The sequence below is a fragment of the Acinonyx jubatus genome, chromosome B4, assembly GCF_027475565.1.
Source record: "Acinonyx jubatus isolate Ajub_Pintada_27869175 chromosome B4, VMU_Ajub_asm_v1.0, whole genome shotgun sequence".
Classification (NCBI taxonomy): Eukaryota; Metazoa; Chordata; class Mammalia; order Carnivora; family Felidae; genus Acinonyx; species Acinonyx jubatus.
In genome coordinates, this window is record NC_069387.1 from 116,606,416 (window position 1) to 116,619,349 (window position 12,934).

General features: G+C 37.4%; 1 long non-coding RNA gene across 1 annotated transcript in view; it reads right to left on the reverse strand.

The window, feature by feature from the left end:
• The window catches only part of LOC113602879 (uncharacterized), a 42,167-nt gene extending 31,470 nt beyond the window's left edge, over positions 1 to 10,697 (reverse strand). Inside the window, exons 1-2 of the long non-coding RNA XR_003424409.2 lie at positions 10,252 to 10,697; positions 7,408 to 7,451 (exon numbers count right to left, since the gene is read on the reverse strand). This is a non-coding gene — a long non-coding RNA (uncharacterized LOC113602879). The remainder of the gene's footprint in view (positions 1 to 7,407; positions 7,452 to 10,251) is intronic.
• Between the last annotated feature and the right edge of the window lie 2,237 nt (positions 10,698 to 12,934).

Below are 12,934 nucleotides of genomic sequence, written 5' to 3' on the forward strand. Positions count from 1 at the left end.
TAAAACTCAAATGTGGAAAGTTGGAAGAAAGGGAAGAGGTCTGTTAATAAAACAAAAAAGATAAAATGGATGTTGGGGTAGAGACACTTGTCCCTACCACAGTGTGTTTTGGAGCAAAAAGGAGCAAAAAGAAAACACATTTCACAAAATATAAACAATTAATAGGGATACTAGATCTGTTAGATTTTTCTATACCAAATTTAGAGTTTAAAACATGTATTTGCTCAGAATTCAGTGGATTAGCTGGGTTAGGCTCAGCTAGGATGGTTCATTTCTGGTCTATGTGCTGTTGGTCAGGCTCAATCATGTGTCAGCTGGCTGACAATAGCATCATTGGCATATCTTGTAGTTGTCTGGCTCTTGGCAGAAGCAAAGAAGGTAATTGGCCATATGTTACTCATCATCCAGCAGGTAAATTTAACCTTGTTTACATGCTATTGGCCACAGGGTTACCAAGAGCAGTAAGGGAGGGTCCTGTGCATGGTACTTTTCAAGGGTCTAGTTGTATCACATGTGCTAATGTTCTATTGGCAAAGCAAGTCACATGGCCAAGTCCAGAGTCAAGACATAAAGAAATAGATATCAGCTCTTAATGGGTTGCAAAGTCACATCAAAGGGACATGTATATAGGAAGAAAAAGAGTTTCTGACCATTTTTTGCAAACATCTACTATAAAAGCTAGACTCAAGGTATATACACACAAAAGTATCACACAGAACATTCTGCAAAGCTTCAAAATTCTAAAATTGTTGGCAAAATTTCATAAAGGGAATAATTATGTATTATCTGTAGCATCATGAAAAGTACAAATCTAAGTATAATTAACCATTTTCACGTTAAGAAATAAAATAAGCTCTTTAGGGGTGCCTAGGTGGCTCAGTAGGTTAAGCATCCAACTCTTGGTTTCAGCTCAGGTCATGATCTCATGGTTCGTGAGGTTTTTTTTTTTTTAATTTTTTTCAATATATGAAATTTATTGTCAAATTGGTTTCCATACAACACCCAGTGCTCATCCCAAAAGGTGCCCTCCTCAATACCCATCACCCACCCTCGCCTCCCTCCCACCCCCCATCAACCCTCAGTTTGTTCTCAGTTTTTAAGAGTCTCTTATGCTTTGGCTCTCTTCCACTCTAACCTCTTTTTTTTTTTTCCTTCCCCTCCCCCATGGGTTTCTGTTAAGTTTCTCAGGATCCACATAAGAGTGAAACCATATGGTATCTGTCTTTCTCTGTATGACTTATTTCACTTAGCATAACACTCTCCAGTTCCATCCATGTTGCTAAAAAGGGCCATATTTCATTCTTTCTCATTGCCACATAGTACTCCATTGTGTATATAAACCACAATTTCTTTATCCATTCATCAGGTGATGGACATTTAGGCTCTTTCCACAATTTGGCTATTGTTGAGAGTGCTGCTATAAACATTGGGGTACAAGGGCCCCTATGCATCAGTACTCCTGTATCCCTTGGGTAAATTCCTAGCAGTGCTATTGCTGGGTCATAGGGTAGGTCTATTTTTAATTTTCTGAGGAACCTCCACACTGTTTTCCAGAGTGGCTGCACCAATTTGCATTCCCACCAACAGTGCAAGAGGGTTCCCGTTTCTCCACATCCTCTCCAGCATCTATTTGCTCCTGATTTGTTCATTTTGGCCACTCTGACTGGCATGAGGTGATATCTGAGTGTGGTTTTGATTTGTATTTCCCTGATGAGGAGCGATGTTGAGCATCTTTTCATGTGCCTGTTGGCTGTCTGGATGTCTTCTTTAGAGAAGTGTCTATTCATGTTTTCTGCCCATTTCTTCACTGGATTATTTGTTTTTCGGGTCATGGTTTGTGAGTTTGAACCTTACATCAGGCTCTGCGCTGATGGTGTGGAACCTTTTTGGGATTCTCTCTCTCCCTCTATCTCTCTCTCCCTCTCTCTCCCTCCCTTTCTCTCTCTCTCTCAAAATAAATAAATAAACAAAAAAATTAGCTCTTTAAAAAGAGTATTAAGAGAAACATTATGAAAACAAAAATGGCACAACTTTCTGGGTAGAGAGTGATACTCTCCAGGGAGAGTATCTTTTGAGCTCAGTGAATAAAATTATACTAGCCCTAATAAAACTTTTTAGCTACCTAATAGAACATTTTACATCTCTCCTCATTTAATTTTCTAATTCAATTCCATAGGCCTTTATTGTGTGCCTACTGCATACTATGCCCTGTGGCAACTGTGTAAAGACAAAGAATCTTGTAATATTATGAGTTTGCACATTTTTTAAATTTTTTTCTTGCTAAATCATTAATAACATGAGTTTTGTGAAAGTATTTCCATTTTTTTGATCAGAGAATCAAATAGGAAGTGTAACTTACTGAAACTATCCAAGGATGCAGTGGCAGGAGCCAGGACAGAATCCAGAGCTGTCTTTACATTGTGCTTGGGCACTTTAGATGGGAAGAAGGCAAGCAGGACAGAAGAGGGGGACATGTCTTATTTTAGAAATTTATGCATGCAAAGTGGGATCATAAAGTAATATGTGGAAGTAGTAAAATTAACCCTATGAGGTTAGTGTAATAACATGCTTCTAGGGGCACCTGGTTGGCTCAGTTGGGTGAGAGTCTGACTCTTGATTTCAGCTCAGGCCATATTCCAGGGTCGTGGGAGCAAGCACCACATAGGGCTCTGCACTGAACATGGAACCTGCTTAGGGTTCCCTCTTTCTCCCTCTGCCCCCTCCCCTACTCATGTGCTCTCTTTCTCTAAAATAAAAATAAATAAATACTAATAATATGCTTCTAGAAGCTTACCATCTCACTCGGAGTAAAACCCAAAGTCCTTACTGTGCCCTATGAGGGCCTGAAAGACCTACCTATTCTTCTAACCCCATCTACCATCTCCTTCTCCCTCTATCTGCTCCCACCACCCTGCCTCATCGCTTTCCTCAAAAAAAAAAAAAAAAGTTAGAGAGGGAGAGAGCCAAACCATAAGAGACTCTTAAAAACTGAGAATAAACTGAGGGTTGATGGGGGGCAGAAAGGAGGGGAGGGGGTAATGGACAATGAGGAGGGCACCTGTTGGGAGGAGCACTGGGTGTTGTATGGAAACCAATTTGACAATAAATTTCACATAAAAAAAAAAATAAAAGAAATTCATTGGGAAAAAAAAAACAAAGAAAAACACAAGACATTCACCTCAGAGCTTTCACTTCCTGTCCCCTCTGGCTGGGCCACTTTTCCTTCCCAGATCTCTGGAAGCCTTTCCTCAAATCTTTGCCTTACTAAGGAGGCCCTTCCTAAACATATATAAAACACAGCCCTCCCTCTACCTCTCATTCTCCACTTAATGTGTCCTCTATTTTATTCTTAGTACTTATCATCACCTGACTTCATGTATATTTATTGTCTGTCTCCTACTAAATAGAAGCTCTTCAGGCTATGATCTGTTTTTTTGGCTGTTTTATCCTTAGTACCTAGGAGAGTGTCTGGCATACATTGAGCGTTCAGTAAACATTTGTTGAATGAATTATCTTTTATTTACATATATTATGTATTATATTATGTGTATATACCTATGCATATATACACAGATGTATATATGCATACGTACTCACATATGTCAATGCTGGATAATTGCTACAGTGTGGTTCTGGGATTCATTAACGGTCTCTTCACAGGGCATCACTGTCACTCTGTAATTGTTAACTTTATGTTTCTACCTGGTTCTGATCCCCTTTTGTTATTCTGTTGTAGTGTTCACTGATTGGTTTCTGGTTTGTATTTTACACAGATTCATGAATTTCACCTTCTTTTGTCAAACCAGGTACAACTAATTAAAGAGAATCAGCATGACCTTCAGTTTCTTACGATGCACTCTTTCAAGTAAAGAGAATATCTGCCCTGCAATACATAGGTGCTGCCTATAATAGTTATTTCTTTTGACCTAGATGGTCCCTTTCCTATTTGCTATTACACAAACCCAGGCAGTGATGAACAACAGTGCTCTCCATACCACAGATTCTGCAGTATAAAATGCCCCCCACAAAATTCCTGCTACACAGTATCTATTGCAGATATATAATGAAGAGGTTTAAATGCACCTTTCAATAGTTGCGTTCCTGCAAGTAAAGGAAGGCTTTCAGATTAATTATTGCTTGGAAGCCTCTCCCCCATTAAACAAAAGCTATTTGTTGTGTGATTGTCTTCTGCTTCTAAAATATCCTCTCCCTTAAACACAGGAATAAAAGCTGATGGCTTGCTAGCTCACTGAGGGCTTGCCATTTAATGCTTCCATGACTAGATAGTGGCCCATGTGGGCCACTGGGTACAGGTAGATCACCATAGAGAGAACTCCACAGGAGCTCAAAAGGTAGACAAAGAGAACCAAGCAGGGAGTGGGGGGGGGGGGGGGGGAGGGGGAAACAGTGGGCAGGTAGGAGAGTTTCTAAGACAACACCTATCTTCCCAGTTCTCAATCTTAGCCCTTCTCTTTATCCCAACAGCCACTTCTCCAATTTAGACCCTTAAAATCTCTTACTCAACTATCCCAGTGGTCCTTGAATGTTCTCCCTGACTGCATTTTCTCTTTCCTCTAATTTCTCTTTGATAGAATCACCTGAGACTTTTCCCAGGCTCACAAATGGGATGATATCACTTCAACAATCTTCAATGCTTCCTGTTGCTGGTGGAGTCAACCCCATACTCCTTGCTGAAGCACTAAACCAACCTCTTACTGATCTAATCCCAGGTCACTCTCCCAACTTCATCTCTCAGTACACACCCTCACTCAGCACCAACACTGCAGCTAAAAAGAGCTACACATCAGGTACTTTCTGAATTTTTTCACCCTGCCTCCTTTTATTTCTTCTACCAAGAAGAAATACCTTTGACCCCTTGAGAGCCAGTTTACTCCTCCTGGCCCAGACAACACTGAGCTAATTCATGAGACCTTCCTTGGTCCTTTCAGTAGGAATCAATTGCGCCTTCCCTAGTGTTCCATCAGGTTCTGCAATTTCTTTCTACTGAATATACATCATACTTTTCTTTGTTATTTGGTATATGCCTTAATCTCCCCCCAGTAAATTGCCAGCTCTTTAAAAATGCATTCATCTCCATATCCCTTATGGGGCTTCCACCATGTGCTAGGCATGATTTCAAATGCTGCAGGTGTGTTAGTCATTTTTTAATCCTCCTAATAACCATACAAAGTAGATACTTTTATCCCCATTTCACAAATTAGTAGAACTAGGTACAGACAAGTTAGGTTATTTGCCTACCCTCCAGGAGCCAGTAAGTGTTGAAGCCAGTCAAACTTACCCTAGAGAGTCCACACTTAAACACTATACTATGCATATATTTAAATTTATTCAAAGAAACCATTTAAATAGTTCCAAAGGCTGATAGAAAGTGCTATAAAAGAAGGTGATAGGAAGATTAGGGAGAAATTCAGACCAAGAAAGCCCAGAGAAGTTAAGCTGCTTACCTGAGTTCACACGGTGAGGTACCGAGAGAGACAAAATGAAATCTAGGTCTCTAGAGGCTGGCCTGGTGTTCTTTAAACGAGATCATGGCTGCCATGTGGTTCCTATGGAGTGTCTGGGCAACAAAAAAAAGAGATGTGAAATATAATTGAGTCTCATGTAATTGTAAAAAGTAATGAGAAACTCAGGCAAAGATGGATCTCAAGATACAACAAACTCTCTAATAAACACATCTCTGCTGATGAATTTTCTTCAGTTCTAAAATGCAAAAACCTAAATCCATGGATCCAAGGAAATGCAAAATGCAAATGGACAGAACCTAGAAAACAATAGCAAACTCTTTTTTAGGTGCTTACCATATGTTGGGAGCTGTGCTAGCACTTGATCTAATTTCATCCTCACAACAAACCCATCATCATCATTATTATTATTATTAACCTCATTTTACAGAGAAGGGAACAGTCTCTGAGAAACTGAATGACTTTCCAAAGGTCACAGAGAGGGTAAGAAGTAGCACTGGGATGCATATTCCGAATGAGTGTAATTTTTCAGAAAATAGAAGTTTATTCCTTGAAGTCCTAAAACCATTTTGGATTTCAATACTCTCATATGTCGTACACACTTTCTTGCCTTCCAAGGGAGAAAATTGGAATATATTTTAATCTTTCACTTCGTTCCCGAAATCATCATTTTGTGTGTCCCTATGTACCAGCTCCCTTCTAAATGGTTGTAAGGAAGCAATTATCATACAATGCATTTTTCAGGCAGGTATGTCTAATGTCTCACCATTTTAAAGGGTCTTTAAATTTCTTAGTTTTCTTAGTCCCTGTGCCTACTTTTGTAGTTTTCCCATCTTTCCTCTCATCAAAACACAGCAACTATTATTTCTTGCAGTTATATGCCTTCATCACCCCCTCTTCTTTCTGCCTTGGGTTGGGAAACCACCTAAAGTATTGTTAGAATTTAATAAAACTTTAGAGCTTTAGAAATTAACTGAGGTGCTGAGATACTGTACCTCAAGTGAAGTTCCTGAGCAGAAGGGAAGCCATATGTTTTCCCTTTACTGGTCAAACCCTTTTCTTTAACTGTATCCTGATTATTTAAATCTAGACAAATGCTGGGGGCTTGGTGGGAGTTGGATACACACATATAACATTTCTGTGTAACGACAGACTTATCAGGAAGAATAAAAAAGCAACCATTTAAAAATAATAACAATACAAAATTCTAATAGGATCAGATTGTAAAATTTCAAATGTTATTTTTATTCTTTATTAAATATCAGAGAGGTGATATGGTAAGAACCTGGACTTTAGACCTAGAAATAACTAACTATACAATCTCTCTCCACTGCTTTCTGACAATTGACTTGGGCAAGTTACTTAATTTTCTCTGAGCTTCCATTTCTTATTTTCACATCTTAAATTGTGGATACTGGTAAAAACCTATCTTATAAAATATGTAAAGTACCTGATATATAACAGTTAGCTTTAAAATCCCATATAATAGACTTGAGATCATATTTTTTTACTTGAACTTAAAATACACTTTGTCTTAAAGTTATATTCATGGTCTAAAATTTACCATGATCATTAATCACTAATGATTATATAGCACAAAAGTTTCATGTTATCTTAGAAATTTTAAAGCTAGCAGAGTTTTACCTTCAGAGTATCTGTATGGTTTGAATTTACCAATCATCATTTGAGCCAGATGGTTTAAATTCAGTAGATTCTTACTAAATATCTGTTGGATGGATAAATGGATGGATGGACGGATGAAGAAAGATACTTGGACACATAGTTAATACTTAAATAGGATGGATTATGGATGAGTGTGTGTGTGTGTGTGTGTGTGTGTGTGTGTCCATATCTGCTAAGAAAATTATTCTAACTATATTAGAAGCATCATCTAATACAAGAAGATCAATGTGGCAGTACCTACCTGGACTTGAGCTTGAAGTATGAAAGGTCCTCAGAAACATGTAACTGGAAGAAAGAAGAGAGAAACTAAGTAAAGTAAAAATGGATGTGAGGGTAGCACAGAATCTGGTCCAGCTACAAAGACTGGCCCAGGGAAAGGAAGCTGGATAGTCTAAGGCCTAGAATCCAAGGGGTATAGAAAACATGGCACTATTCAGGAAACCATTACAAATGCATGGTCTGGTCTTACAAATAGAGTGCACAGGAATGGAAGATTCAAAAAGGAAGAGAGCAGAGAATCTCAGGAAATGGAAGAGGACAGTCCTGGGAGATTTTCCCATTCCCTACAGAGTTGGGGCCTGCAGTCTGATATACCAGGACAGCGCCCAGCTCTCAAAGAAAGAGACTGGAAGGAACAGTCTGGTATTGGGGGCCAGAGGGTCAGAGGAAATAGGCAGAGAAATACATGGCTGACAAGGTATGGGCTAAGGCAAAAACTTGAGAGGATGAAGGTGCCAGACCAGGTAAAAGAGAGAGTAGCAAATACTATAACTCTACCCATGTGACGACAGAGCAGTGGCCATCCCAAGTCTAAGTGTTCAGAAGATTCAAGGAAGCAATGGAGCCTAGCACCCATGGCTGGGCTGAGTCCTGGATTCCAGGTCCAGAAATGAGACTCATTTTCACGTCCTCCTAAATAGTGCACATGAGGCTAATATGTCTGCCTTACTCAAGATTAGCTTCAGAATCAGGAAATAGTTGGTGCTGGATATGGTGAATCAATAGCCCTAGTTATAAGAAATAGGGAAGGCAGAAGCAAGAGAAACGATGCTGATGATATGTTTCTGTTAAAAATATATTTTGAAAAGCTGCTTGAGGGCAGGAACCAAGTCTTCTTTATCTGTTCATATCTTATAACACAGGTTTGCATAGGTAGGTAGGATTAACTGTAATTAATCCTTAGCAAAATTTACAATACATCTTTATTCATAGGTACAAATTAAGACCTCCAGTCACTAATCGTAACAAGACCCACTTACATTTTTTTCTCCTGGTGTCTGTAAACAAGTATGTCCTACCATATCCCCCCTTGCTTCTCAAAAATATTTTCAGTTTCTGAACTCATGTCTATGTGGACCCTGACTTCTTTTCAGAGGAAAGTGTTAATTACTTCCATAGGAATTTTCCGTTAATCTTAAACCTCTTACCATAGGTATTTGGGAGACTCATCTAGACTCATAGACTAGAACTCTGAGCTTCTGCATAATTTTCTCTTCATAGTAGTGCCAAGTTTAATGAAACAAACATTTGTTTAGCCACTACTATGGGGATTAGATGAAAGGATACAGAAGAATAGTGAGTATTGGGGGCAAATATGATTATGACAAGGTCCCTGTCCTCTAGAAGCTTTACAACTAGTCAGACAAGCAAATAAAAATAATGAAGTATGCTAAAACTGAATGAAACAAATACCATAATGAAGATGCAAAGAACAAGGAAGCAGAAACAATTAATTCCAACGTAAAGGGTATATATTTCTAATTTCTTTTATTTTTATTTTTTTTAACGTTTATTTATTTTTTTTTTAATTTTTTTTTTAAGTTTATTTATTTTTGAGACAGAGAGAGACAGAGCATGAATGGGGGAGGGCCAGAGAGAGAGGGAGACACAGAATCGGAAGCAGGCTCCAGGCTCTGAGCCATCAGCCCAGAGCCCGACGCGGGGCTCGAACTCATGGACCGCGAGATCATGACCTGAGCTGAAGTCGGACGCTCAACCGACTGAGCCACCCAGGCTCCCCTAACGTTTATTTATTTTTGAGACAGAGAGAGACAGAGCATGAACAGGGGAAGGGTCAGAGAGAGAGGAAGACACAGAATCAGAAGCAGGCTCCATGTTCTGAGCTGTCAGCACAGAGCCGACAAGGGGCTCGAACTTACGCACCGCGAGACCATGACCTGAGCCAAGGTCGGACGCTTAACCGACTGAGCCACCCAGGTGCCCCTATATTTCTAATTTCAATATCACTTCCCCTGTGCATTTCCTGGACCCTGAAACAAATCGCACTTACTCTCTTCTCCAAAACTCTGTAGTATTTAATTCTAACCTCTGAAGGAATTTTCGTAGACTTTCTGCTACCTCAGTTATATGTCTCCCACCCTCAAAGTAGACTAAAAAATGATGGAAGACTTGTGTATCTAATACAGGTTCTTGGACAATAAGGGGCATTAAATCTCCATTTTTTTTAAATTGAACAAAAAAGCATGTGCACGCATACACAAAATGAATGCCTATTGTTTGGGGATAATAATTATTCTTAATACTCTGATTCCAAAATATTCCCCCTAAGCATCCATGATTAACATGTTGAATTAGAGATGGTTCATATCCCACTAGTTTCAAAACAATTGCTTCAGTTATTTTTAATAAAGAAACTTACAAAATCATTATTCAATTTTCTGATGTAGCAGCACAAATAATTTATGGAAAATCTAAACAAAACACTACTTCAATATATACAATGTATGATATCCATAAAATGAAATTTTATTTATATCTAAGCATAAAAATATTCAATAAAGTTATGATCAAAAACAAAACCTTACTCTTTGCAGGAGACAATAACTATATTACTCGATTTTTGGTTATTGGTTTAGACCAATATTTAAATTCATTAAAAGAAAAGGCAATAGTATAAGTCATGTATACTAATTAAAAATAATTAAAATCTTGAAATCGAGACCAAATCCAGAATGTGCAACACTGAAACCAATAAATGCATAATTTCCAATAAGTATTCCAATAAGAATACAGATGATTTTTGATGTAAGCATTCTATTATAAAAAGACCTTGTCTGACCCTTACCATTGTAAACTTCTTCTCCAGGCCACACTTCCCACTGAGAATCCAAGATCTGGCATTCAGTTCCCACATTCAGAGTTCTTAGATCTCCAGTCTTTGCAAGTTATTTCTCCAAAGAGTTTAATATGGCTATGTAGAGCTAGAGGCCCTAACAAACATGTGTTGGAGGAAGAAAGAAAAAAAGGAAAGAAAGAAGAAAGGAAGTTAGTGGGAAAAGAAGGAATTCTGGCAAGAAGGGAGGAAGTAAAGGAAGGAGGGAGGGAGAATGAATTCCATTTTATCCAATGGGTTTAAAATTTTAAAGCCTGAAAGTTTTCCTATGGCTTATAGCAAATTGAGAAACATTTATTCAAGAGAAATTTAATAAATCTTGATAAGAATCAAGAATCCATGGCATTTGACCTACAACCTGCTCATTCACTCTACATCCAGCTTAGTGCAACAGAAGCTCAACTCTGGGTCCCTACAGCCAAGATGGGACAAGAAGGGAGGAAGAGAGGAAGGAAGGGAGTGTGATGGTTATTTTCATGTGTCAACTTGACTGGGCCACAAGATGACTAGCTATTTGATCAAACATTATTCTGAGTGTCTCTGAGTGTCTCTGTGTGGTGTTTTTGGATGAGATTAACATTTAAATCAGTAGAATCAGCAAAGCAGATTTCCCTCCCTGATATGAGTAGGCTTCATCCAATCAGTTGAAAGCTTGAATAGAACAAAAAGGCTGACCTGTTCCCCAGTAAGGAAAGATAAAGCAGTGTATATAGCATAGTGAATTTCAGAGTTGGTAGTAATGCCCCTTCTTTCATTTCTGAGTCCAGTAATTTGAGTCTTCTCTCTTTTTCTTGACCACTCTGGTTAAAAATTTGTCAATTTTGTTGATCTTTTTGAAGAATCAGGTTTTGGTTTTTGGTTTTCACTACTTTTTTTTTCTATTCTCTGTTTCTTTTATTTCTGTTCTATATTTACATATATTTATATTTATTATTTCCTTCCTTCTACTTGCTTCAGATTTAGTTTGCTTTTCTTTTTTTCAGTGTCCTAAGGTAGATGGTTAGATTATTGATTTTAGATCTTTCTTTTTTAAATATAGACATTTATTATAATTTCTTTCCAAATACTGTTGTAGTATGTATTTTTCCCCAAGTATTGCTTTTTAATTGTATCCTATAAATTTGATATCTTCCTTTTTTGCTTTGTTTTTATCACTTCAAAGTATTCTCTAATTTTGCTTGTAATTTCTTATTTGACCTATTGGTAATTTAGAAGTGTCTTATTTTTTCCCACATATTTGTGAATTTCTCAAATTTGTTGTTGTTGTTGAGCTCTAGCTTCATTCAATTGTGGTTTGAAAACATTCCTTGTATACTTTCAACCTTTTAATTGTTATTGAGTTTTTTTTTTTTAATGACCTGGCATATGATCTATACCTGTAAATGATCCATGAGTGCTTAAAAAGAATGTGTATTGTGCTTTTGTTGGGTAGAATGTTCTATTGTTGCTAGATCTAGTTGACTTATAATGTCATGAATTTTTCTATGTATTTGTTGATCTTCTGCCTGGTTGTTGTATATACTATTGTTAGTACAATATTGAAGTTACAACTAGTATAGTTCAATTGTCTACTTCTCCCTTCAAATAGTCAACTTTGCTTCTGAATTTTGAAACCTCTCTTGTTAGGCGCATATATGTTTATAAGTGTTACATCTAACTGATGAATAAATCCATTTGTTATTATAAAGTGATTCTCTCTAGTAACATATTTTTGTTTTAAAGTCCATCTTGTCTGGTATTAGTACAAGTCGTTCTAGCTCTCTTACGGTTATTCCTTTCATGATAACACTTCCATTGAAATGAGCTGGAGTGTGTGAGGTAATGGAGTGGGTCATGGCTCAAATGCCACAGATTCTTGCTGTTCTTATCAAGATTAATTAGATTTCCTTGAATAAATATTTTTCCATTCCTTATATACTATTAAGACAATTTACAGAGACTTTATTTAAAAAATAAACTTCACCAGTTATGATTTTGTTGGGGAGATGATCCATGGAGATTCTCACACCACTGTTGTAGAAGTTCTCCTCAAACTTGATTTTAATCTCATCTCCTTCTTCTCACCACCCTCTCCATGCACCTTTCTTTTCAGATTTAACTAGAACTTAAAATATCTGAAATGGGAAAAAAATATGGAATCTGCTTTTTCGTTATTCCTCCCATTTATTTTTCTAGATCTGGAAGAGGGATTAAGGGGGCAGATGAAGGTATATTTATCTTTTTAATGCTACTTCTGATCCTCTTTTCTCCCTTTTTCATTCCCTCTTTACCTCTCCTGGTTCACTTTGGATCAAATGTAAATGGATTCACAAATATTTCCGTTCTTTGATTGTTGTTGTTTTCAAGAATGGAATGAGGGAAGTTGGTCAGGTTTTTTTGTTTTGTTTTGTTTTTTCTTTTATTTTTGTTTTATTTTGTTTTGGTTTTTTGTTTTATTTTGTTCTGTTTTTATTTATTTATTTATTTACTTATTTATTACCAGGCTTGAAGGACAACAAAGTGACAGGCGTGACCAATAGATCACCATTTTGATGCCAATTGTGAATAATGAGTTTTGTCTTCCTGGAACACTGAGAAGCCCATGATGAAAATATATTCTATGCCTTAATCTCCCATCTGCAAAATGGAAATAGTT